General features: G+C 31.7%; 2 pseudogenes; both read left to right on the top strand.

Annotated features, from left to right (window-relative positions):
* The first annotated feature begins 5,291 nt into the window (after positions 1-5,291).
* LOC106103571 lies at positions 5,292-6,366 on the top strand (annotated as a pseudogene).
* Positions 6,367-8,831: 2,465 nt separating this feature from the next.
* On the top strand, positions 8,832-10,147 carry LOC106103567 (annotated as a pseudogene).
* Positions 10,148-11,212: the final 1,065 nt, after the last annotated feature.

Below are 11,212 nucleotides of genomic sequence, written 5' to 3'. Positions count from 1 at the left end.
TCGAGACTTGCACGTTTACTATTCGTGCAATATAAATTTACTTTGTTACTACTTCATTTAATACATTTTTATCTATACTGATATTATAAAGAGAAATATTTGTAGTTTTGTATGTATTGTAATATCTCAAAAACTACTAGGCCGATTACAAAAATTCTTTCACCATTAGAAAGTTACGTCATCGTTAAGTAACATGTTTTCGCATGGACGAAATCGCTTGCAACAGTTAGTCTAAAATAAATTTAATAATTTGAGATTGACAAAAATTCTATCCGTGGAATGTATCTAGTAAATTCGTTAATTCATCTTTTGATTTTAATGATTTTGCATCATGAATCTATTGTTTTTTTTGGAAAGCGTAGCTTTTGTTCTATTTTTAAAAGCTTATACGCCTACATTCAACCTACGTAATTGCTCTTTCAAATTGGTGAAACCATTGTTGGATCTATTAAAAGTGAATGAACGTGGAATCTTATATTTTATCTTAGTTCGTAATATTTCAAGTATATGAATGGGGAATGTTAAAAGTAGTTTAATATTAACATTAAATAATACTTACACGGATAAATAGAACCTTTTTTATTGCTTAAGAAATTACTTGATTTTTGAGCCTTATTTTATCGCTACAATTTAAAAAGGGTAATTCAGAGCAATCAAAGGCTTTAGAAATATGTGTTTTAGGTGCGTTTTTGCTTATTTAATAAAATAAACATTCAATCATTAACAGTCTATAATGCTAGATGTGATTTAACTAAGAGAAATTTTAATAACACAGTAAAAGTAATTTCGTTTCAAATGTTTGTTCGTATTACTTATATCGATATCAACAACAAAACGAAGTCTTACGACTTACGAGCTTATTTTTGTATCATAAAGCAGGGTTTTTTTTTTCTTTTTAACGCTTTATTACTGTTACAGTAATGATGTGATATTAAATAGATTTTTTTTATCGTACAAGGGCAACCATTGTTACCCTACATATTTCAAATTGTTTACTATGAGTGGAAGTATTACAATAAATGATTTGAAAGGATTCAATGTTTTTTTGTAAATCTTTAGTGGCTGTTTCCATTTCGCAAATAGCGAGACTAGAGTTAGCTTAGAACTTATTTTGCAGCAGTGAAAATAGACATCAAAAGACACCTGTAGGCATCAGTGGAAATTGTTGTTGTAGTAAAAATGTTTAAAAATTTGATTTGAAAGTTTAGAAGTATAAATGGATGTTTGTTAGAGTTTGTAGCCTAAACGGCTGAACGGATCTCCATAAAATTTGATATAGATGTAGTAGAGGAAATACTGGAAGAACACATTAGCTTCTCGCTTTTGCTTTTTATTTATTTCCTCTCGGAAGGAGTTTCAGAGGAAAGCTAGTTTCACAATAATGGAATAAATCTATCAGTTTAACAAAAATTTACTTTGTGTATTAAAATAAATATTTAAACCCATGAAAAGATAAGATTGCTTGCTAAGAAAACATATTTATAATACAATGCTTGCGCTATTCAACATAAGAATGGTGCCATTCTTCTCGCCGCCTCGTCTATCACTTACGTTCGCTTTGATATGTATTCATTCCATTGAATATTTAAATCAAACATATTAAATCCATCTAAAAAGAAAAACAGTAAAAATTTTCTTTTAATTTTCTAATTTTAAGACTCTGGCAAATAGTTGCTTATTAATACTGAACTATTGGTTAAAAGTCTGCGCCCTTAGATTTACACCAAAACTTAACTAATGCTAATTTTCAGTATATTCATTGTGTTATTTTATATTTGAAATATACTATAGGGCGTTATAGTAATATTTTTTTTAAAAAAATACTTTGTTTCATGACAAAAAAATGAGATAGTCAACTGTTTTTATTTATTTATTATGAAACGTTAAAAAATCTTAAAGGAAATAGCACAAAAGGTATATATCAAAATATGTAGGTACCCGCCTGCCCGCATTCGGCTTTTGTTTCTTGTAGCGTAGCGCTGCTTGCGCTGATGAAAAAGAAAAATGGCGCTTTAAACTCACTATCATTTGAATCGTCTCAAGAGAAATGAATAAGAACAGCTCTCATAATGAACAAAAACCATAGGCGTAATATACAAATGTGCTGCACTTTTTATTTGGTATTGTAAATGTGTTTAATAGGAGAAAAATGTTGCAATTTAAGTGATTACAAGTGTGATGGGAGATGGATTCAGGCAGTTTTTTGCAGATATGATATTCTATTAGGTTTAGAAGTCAAAAGATACGCATTTAATAACTTAATAAGGAAGTTATGGAGGCATTTGCCTTACAGTGTGACTGATATCTGGCCTACTTAAGACATAATGTTCGTAAGCACGTTTGTTGCTAATCATAACGTAGTCTAAACGGCGACTAAATCCTTTCTAAAACTTGTATCTTTATTCTGTAAAAGTATGTCAGATAAATTTTCAATTGAATACACCCACAGGTGTTCTTTATGTCCAACCGAAATCAGCACATACTTACCTTTGAATAAAAATTATTGCTTCATAGTTTTGAATATTAAATAAGTAGATATTTATCTGTTTCGATTTCAACTATAATTTGCAATAACTCATCCAATACCTGTATAATATTAAAGTCATGCATAGGTAAAAAATCTTATATATGACATATTTATAAAAAAAATATACTACTTGCTACCCATTGTTGTCGGTTATTTTTTTTTACTTAGGTCATAAGAAACTGTTTTTGTGACAACAATAAAAGTCTTTCTATTTATTTATTACTTTTACCAGACTTTAAAACTGTGTTATTCCTGAGGCTACTGTGTTCAAAGTTACTTTTCCACTTTATTAAATTAAGTATAGCTATAAAAATACGAATAAGCGCAGCAGATATATCTAGAATGTTTAAAGTTTTCTAAGACGAGCGTAAATTGTATGTTAAATAGGGGAAAACCAGTAGTTAAAGTGTGATAAGGACTAGTGGTATGATCTTGTTGAGTTTTGTAAGACAAAACTTTTAAGCTTAGATACTACGTGAGGACATTCAAGTAACAACTTTACAAGCTTCTTAGAGCTACTTAGAGATTAGGGAACTAATACCTACAAGTTTTGATTCACAGTGTACTACATGTCAATAGAAATTAATTTAGATGGATGGAAGGATGTAAGAGGTAATAGCCTGAACAATTAAACGAATCTCAAAATTTGGCATAGATGTAGAAGAAAGTCTGAAAGAACACATATATTTCTATTTATAAAAAATAGTATCACTCCGTCTTTAAATGTCCTCTCTATAACTGTTTTATTTATATCTTTTTGAATTAATCATACCATCTCAATTCGACTAATCTTATTTCATAGCAGTTTGCAGAACGATTTATACAAATTTGTTCAATAGTTAATAAGCTAAACGAGTATTATATTCACTAAATTAGTATAAATACAAACTTTACCAACGAATAAATTCAGGACAATATTCTGTCATTAACATTGCTTTTGCAGTCACTTTTAATGAATATTAGTTAGGAGTCGTGCGTGGAACACATTTACCGCCGAATACAATCGTAATTACATTCCGAACATGTTTGTGCTACAGTTGAGTGCTCAATCACAACTATGTTATAATTAACCAGCAAAATCGGTAATTCTAGATTTATTTGCAGCTGAACTGTGATTATTCTTACGCTATCGATAAGAATTTTTAGTGTATTATCGTTCCATGTTGTTTTTTTATAGTGTTAAACGTAATTAAACGTATTTTAACATTTGTTTTAACAGTTTCATGGACTTTGCACAATTTCGTGACGATGATATAACGCTTTTATTAAGTAGATAATGTTCATCATACTACTAATATTATAAATGCGAAAGTTTAGATGGATGGATGGATGTTTGTTAGAGTTCGTAGCCAAAACATCTGAACGGATTTGGATAAAATATGTTATAGATGTAGAGTATAGTCTGGAAGAAAACAAAAGCTACTCACTTTTGTTTTTTTATTCCACTCGGACGGAGTCGCGGGAGAAAGCTAGTATATACTAAAACTGAATCAAATTCACCTTTTGATTAAAATTTTATAACTTCAACTGTTTTAAAACTGTCAAAGCTATCTATAGTCTGTCTCTCAAACGTGCAAGATATTTTGAGGTTAGTTATTTTCGAATCCAATATAAATGTACTATTCAGTGCCGCCCTAGATACTGCCACAAAATTAACTTTAGGCTTCCTTTGCTATTAATAACACTTATCTAACATATTCTAAGATGTGCGTTATATATTTTTAATATCATTTTACAATGGTATTAAAATTTTCTACAAGTACCAGCTATTGTCTTAATTAATTTTGAAGCAAAATGTTTAGTTTAAAAAGTTGATGCTATAATCACAAAAGTTTTTATGCACAAAACCAGGAAAAAGAAAAAAAACCTGCACTCTTATACAAGGAAAATGTAAAAGGTAGGTCACACCAATATTCTTTGAGGTCGACCCATTTTGCTACCGACGCAAGCTTTATGAAACTTTGAAATTTTGGAACCTTTAAAGGCTGTTTCTTTAAAAATTCAGGGTTTTGACACATTTTACTAAATCCTGTATTGTAACACAGTTCATCAAATCAAGAGCTAAGTCATGAACATCTAACTAACCTAAACCTACTGATATGTGGTCGGTGCGCAAAGTATTTATAAACCTTAAATTTGTGGCTCAATATTTGCGACAACTTGCATGATACAAATAATTAAATAAATGTGAAATAAATTAAATACATAAATAACATTATCTACCATAAGTAAGAAAGTATAAAAGAAAGCACTTGACCAGACTAGGCATTATTCAATATAATCCCTGAGGTAAGAGTACCTTTAGTCAATAATTGCCAGCCGGCAATGCCTAGCTCAAGTTGTACAATTAAAGTCTTAACAGTGCCGTTAAACGTGACCCTCTCATTTGCAGGGTGCTTGTCGTTGGCGACGTGATTTTATCGAGCAGTTAAATGACTTCTGAAACATTAAAGAGCTTTAAGGTATAAAACAGTTAAGTATTTTCATTACCTTCTTTACATACTTACGAACGTTAGGTTAATTTTCCGGATAGTTTGGGAGTTGCTAAAATAGATTCCATCTATTTTCCATGCCTAAATTTACTAATGTAAGATTATCTAGACATTGGTTTTGACATTGGACTCTTTTTGTATGATTATGTTATCGAGTTACCGTGTCTGTTTATTATCATTAGAATTAAAAATAACGCACCTTATCAATAACTTCGTTCACGTGTTAATCAATATATTTACCGTGTTATTATTATCAGACATACTATCGTGCACAGTAGGTAATCAATTGTAGTATTCGATTAACGTCTTTAATATGTGCCTCTAATATTCTTCGAAATTACTAAAATGTTTTTGCTATTAATTGTTTTTGTGCTTTCATTTGCGCTGATGTTAGGAATAGTTATAAAATTGTATGAAAAATTGACATTAGGAATATGTCGTTCAGCTGCACACATGGTTGGTAAAGTTGTGATAGTCACCGGTGGAAACAGTGGAATAGGTCTTGAAACTGCAAAGGATTTAGCGGATCGAGGTGCCAAAGTGATCATCGCCTGTCGAAGTGTAAGCCGAGGTGAAGCAGCTAAGGAAGAAATCATTAAAGCTACTGGAAATTCGAATGTTCGCTGTGAAATGTTAGATTTAGCATCGCTACAATCTGTACGGGAATTTTGTGCGACGATTATGAAAAATGAAGATCGTTTGGATGTTCTTATCAATAATGCAGCGGCCGGTGGTTTAGGAAACAAAAAGACTAAAGATGGGTTACACATAGGAATGCAAGTTAATTATTTCGGTCCTTTTTTGCTTACATATTTGTTGTTACCTCTTCTAAAATCTTCTGCTCCTAGTCGCATAGTAAACGTGTCATCTGCTTTACATCATTATGGAGCAATGGATTTTGATAATTTAAATATGGAAAAGTATTGGAGCGACTACTTGGTGTATGCTAACAGTAAATTATATCTCAATCTGATGTCGTTAGAGTTGAGCCGAAGATTAGATAATAATGAGGTAACAGTGAATTCGTTGCATCCCGGAGTTGCAGCGACAAATATCTTCAGACGTATCAAAAATTCATTTATACGAAATACAGTATTGAGGTGTATTCGTTTTGTGTACCAAGATTCGTGGGAAGCTTCACAAACGTCGGTGTATCTGGCTGTCTCTCCTGAAGTGGCTGGTGTCAGTGGCAGATATTTTACTAATTGTCGAGTGAAGAAACCATCAAATTTATCGCAAGATTCAGATTTAGCAAAAAAACTATGGATAGAATCAGAGAAATTGGTTAACTTATCTATTCGTTCCTAAGTTATATATTCAGCTAAATATATGTTTATTTATTTTATAGGCAACAGTTTACTTACCTTCCTCAATTTAGTTAACTTCAATTAAAACTGCAAAGGTGAAGACGTCATGTATCGGAGGAATAGAATAATCATTGCGTCTTTTGATACAGCAGTCCTGTTTGCAAAAAAACCTGTTTTGGCTTTATATTAAAATACAACATATAAACCTATCAAAAGTTAAATTGAATCACCGCTCCAATGGATACCTGTTTCGTCACTAGTCCTCTTATGCAGCGAGGCGGATGAAAGGTGACCATGCGTAACACAGAATCCCTTATTCAATACCTGTCGAATGACGTCGCGGAATTTTCACGCCCGCGACCCAAAGGGTGAAGCCGACATCGTACACGCAAAAAGCGTATTCGGCGCTTAGCAATTTACAACTGTCAGCGTCACACACCTATCGTTTATGATTTTATGCTTACGTGACTCTTAACGTAATGTTTAGGGCTCGCGCTGAATTTTTACAGCAACATTTGCTTATAAAACGGATGGTGTTTTTATGAAACGTGTTTTTAAAAAATAAGTTTTCAATGCCCACCGTTTCCAATGAATACTAGATTACGACAACGAGAGAAATCATTACTAACCTGTTTCTGAGTTAATCCACTTGGTAATTTTACTATAAAGACTTATAATTAAACTAAGATGGTATGATATAAGGTATAATGGTTAGAGCATTGATTATGAAAACACCAAAAATTCATCTGCAAATTAAACAATTCAAACTTAATAGTTACTGAAATTAAGTAATAAATTATTAAATTATTACGTTGGGGCGCCAGAACTCAATTAAAATGCTTATGACATGGGTTTAACCGAACAATTTATTATAACTTTTAATAGGTCACTAGTGGTTAAAATACGAGAATAATTGTTACAATAGTTTTTAAACTTATGTAAATATTCCTTTTTCATGTAATTTGTAATTTTTATGAATATATTTCAGTCATTTGTAATGAATATTCAATCATTTGGATAACCTCGACAGTTGAAAACTGGGTACATAAAAACTTAAACGAGACCAAAAACAAAACAGCGACCACCTCTACTACAAACGTTTTCAACTTTCAACAAAGTATTGTACTTAAATTTTTGCTTAGGGAGAAAATCCAGACCTGATTTTGTACGTCTAAAATAACAAAATTACTATTATATTTAACTTGATAAAAATTCATTCAATTAAATTATATTGTAGAATTAATCAATAGTTTGGTATAAGAACGCATTAATTTAATAATGAAATAAATTTACGTAACCGCATCATTACTACTGCGACTTAGATTCAAGAAGCAACGGAGAATGCAAAAGGTAAGCTTTTAAATGAACTTTTTCCGTTTTCATTGTGAGAATTTCTTTCTTAATTTACTTTTGGCAAAGCCGAAAGCTCAAGTTCAACAATTAAAAGGCTTAACGTAGCCGTAAGATGCGGCCGGCTCATTAGCAGCTTACCGCCCGCTTGCGGTAACATTTTATCAAGCGGATAATTGTGTATTAAAAAGTTTTAGGCGCTCAAAGCGGTTATCATGTATTTAGTTTTTAAAGTCATTTAAATAATTGGATATACGCAAAGTTTCGTTAATAGTCACTAGAACTTTAACAACAATCGGATTGATGTTTGAAGTTGGAAGAAACTAAATAATCTTTTATTTGATTTGTTTTAAAGGAGACGTTACATGAAACCAACATCAAAACATGGTGTCAGAAATATGTTTTACCGATTTAAAATTATACAAATTTTTAAACTCACCGAATGAATTTAAAAAACATTTCCTTTAATATCCTCTTCCGATGACTTCCTGATAATTATTCCGGAACAAACCTGTTCTATCAATTTTAATATCAAATATGCTGTTAAATTTGCAAATAACTTATAATGTCACGGTCAATGGATTCAGTAACAGATTGTTGTTGTATTTTTCCGCTTAAATTATGTTAATTTGTTGTCTTGTTGATTACGATAATATTACTCAACTTTGACATTGATGGAATAAGATTTTTATAAGAAATTATTTTAAAACAAAACACTAAAATAAAATAGTGCCTAGCTAAATCTTTGCTGCAATGATTCAAATAAAAAATTGCTACTTAAAAATATATGTTGTTACTTAGCTTTGATTATTATTTTGCAATAATGTAGTATTATGTAAATAATGATATATCTAAGAATTGGTAGAGTTCAAAAACAACAGTATTTTTGTTGAAATTTATGTGTTTATTTTTTTTTATCTTGAAGTACTAGTAAAATATATTAGTACTGCCATTCGATCAAGCATTAATTACGATCGGTAGAAATAAAATATTTATCAAGTCAGTGAACTTGACAACAAAACGGCATAAAATTACCACAACTAGTTAAAATCAACTTCCTATTCAGTATTAAATAATTTACCTTCAAGGCTAGTTTTTTAGAGCGACACAATTTCAATGTTGAGTTGCACAAGAGTGAAGCGTCACGAGTCAGTCGCCGGCGCGTACGCACGCGCGTTACCGCTCATAAATAAAACACGAGACGGCCACTTTCGTTGCGACTCGCGCCGTACAAAAATGTAGAGAAAACCAAATGGATGTGTATTATCTACGAGTACGCACGTCCATCGTCGGATAACAATATCATAGACTTTATCTAACGGATTGACCTTAGTTCTACATACATAGAAACATAATTAAAACATTGTTGTGAGTAGTCTGCGCGTTGATTTCCGTCTTATATAACTATCGTGTTTAATAGATATGCAAAATGCTCTTCTGGCTGCCTTTATTGTTGTTTGTTTTAATAGTGATTATTGTGAAAGTGTATCTACAGTTGACAAGTGGTATTTGTCGGTCGAATGCTCACATGGTCGGCAAGGTGGTCATCATAACAGGAGGTAGCAGTGGCATAGGATTAGAGACGGCTAAGAATCTAGCGGAGCGCGGCGCTAAAGTGATTATCGCGTGTCGAAGTGTTCGTCGTGCAGCTAGAGCCATAGATGATATAATCAAACAGAGTGGTAACACTAATGTCCATCATAGACAATTGGATCTTTCTTCATTGAAATCTGTGCGTGAATTTTGTTCAAATATATACAAAACAGAAAAACGTTTAGACGTTCTCATCAATAATGCTGCCGCCGGCGGCCTTGGAAGCGGAAAAACTGAAGATGGATTGCATAAAGGAATGCAAGTGAATTACTTCGGTCCTTTCCTATTAACATGTCTACTAGTACCGCTTTTGAAATCCTCAGCACCAAGTCGTATAGTCAACGTATCATCGTCGATGCATAAGTATGGTGAAATGGACTTTGAGAATTTGAACATGGAACGGTATTGGAGTGACCATTTGGTTTACGCAAACAGTAAATTGTTCCTTAATCTGATGACTTTAGAATTAAGTCGGAGATTAAGGGGCACTAACGTCACGGCTAATTGTTTACATCCTGGTGTTACTGCTACTACGGTGTATAAGAACATTAAAAATTCTATTATCCGTGAGATAGTTGACACGCTTGTTAATTTTTTAAACAAGGATCTGTGGCAAGCTTCGCAGACGTCTGTTTACTTAGCGGTATCTTCTGAAGTGGCAGACATAAGTGGTCGCTACTTCAGTGATTGTCGTCAAAAACAACCATCTCTTCTGTCACAAGATTTAGAAATCGCTAAGCGATTATGGATCGAATCCGAAAATCTTGTCGATTACAAATTACCTACTGAATAAATTTACCAAATATTTATTGAAATAATTTATATGTAAATACCTATAGATAATAATGACTGACATGTTGCTCAATTTATTTTGACAATAAAATGTTTACAATATAAAATTGGTTTTAATATATCAATGTTACATAAAGAAAATTATTTACACGAGTTGATTCAACGCATAGATATTTTGAACATTTCCGTATTGTGACGTACTTTATATCGTTTAATTGCTGAATGATAATGACCGTGGATATTTTTACCAAATAAAAGGCAAACTCATATTTAAAAAAAACATATCTCTTACTAAAATCAACATAATATCAGAAACCTCCTTATCATCTGTGAAAATCACGATTTTATTCACATGGCAAATTGTGACACAAAAAGTCTTAAAACATCCCAAGAAATAATAGTAATTAAGATTGAAGAGAAGAAGTTTTTATATGTAGATTTTTTTTTTATAAGTAGCAAGTAGCAAGTGATGTTTATCGAACATCTTTTCCCCAGTAACATAATAAATTAAGAACTATTTAAACAGACAACTAAAGTAGATATTTCAACACGAATCTATAATTTTTTTTAGGTCTGTTTTTCAAGTGTTTCTTATCATTATTTTAATGCTTATCTTCAAAAAGACATCGACTAGAAAATGTTGATTCCGGTTTCATTATCTGTGTTTTTGTATTTTTTCCTTGTAGTGTAATAAAACTCTGTATTAAAACTGTAAAACATTAAATTCATTTGATTTTCTCAAATATTACACAATAAATGTTGTTGACCCCATATTATATTAAGCTCAGCGACTATATTTGGATACTTATGCAAAACACATTAAATAAAATACATAAAATCGTGCCTTTATGTCGCATAGCGTATTTATTTTTATTCTTACTGTCCGGAAACACGCTATAAAATCATTAACATTAACTAGTTATAACCTTCGCCGATCTAGAATAAAGCTAGAAGCACACAGACACAAAAACGAATCAGACGCGAACAGTTCTTCGAAACGTTTCCCATCTATGCTAGTTTCATATTAAACTGCGCTACGCTTTGGTTTCGCTTCGTTTCCAAGACTACTACAAGCCTTATTATAGCTAACCGGTGACGTATTACGTACTGCATTTTAAACAATTATGTACAGTAAAACGCCACAGTAATAA

Source organism: Papilio polytes, unplaced genomic scaffold (assembly GCF_000836215.1).
Source record: "Papilio polytes unplaced genomic scaffold, Ppol_1.0 DF823731.1, whole genome shotgun sequence".
NCBI classification, from domain to species: domain Eukaryota; kingdom Metazoa; phylum Arthropoda; class Insecta; order Lepidoptera; family Papilionidae; genus Papilio; species Papilio polytes.
Note: the sequence above shows the minus strand (reverse complement) of the source record. Positions and strands in the feature narration are given on the sequence as shown.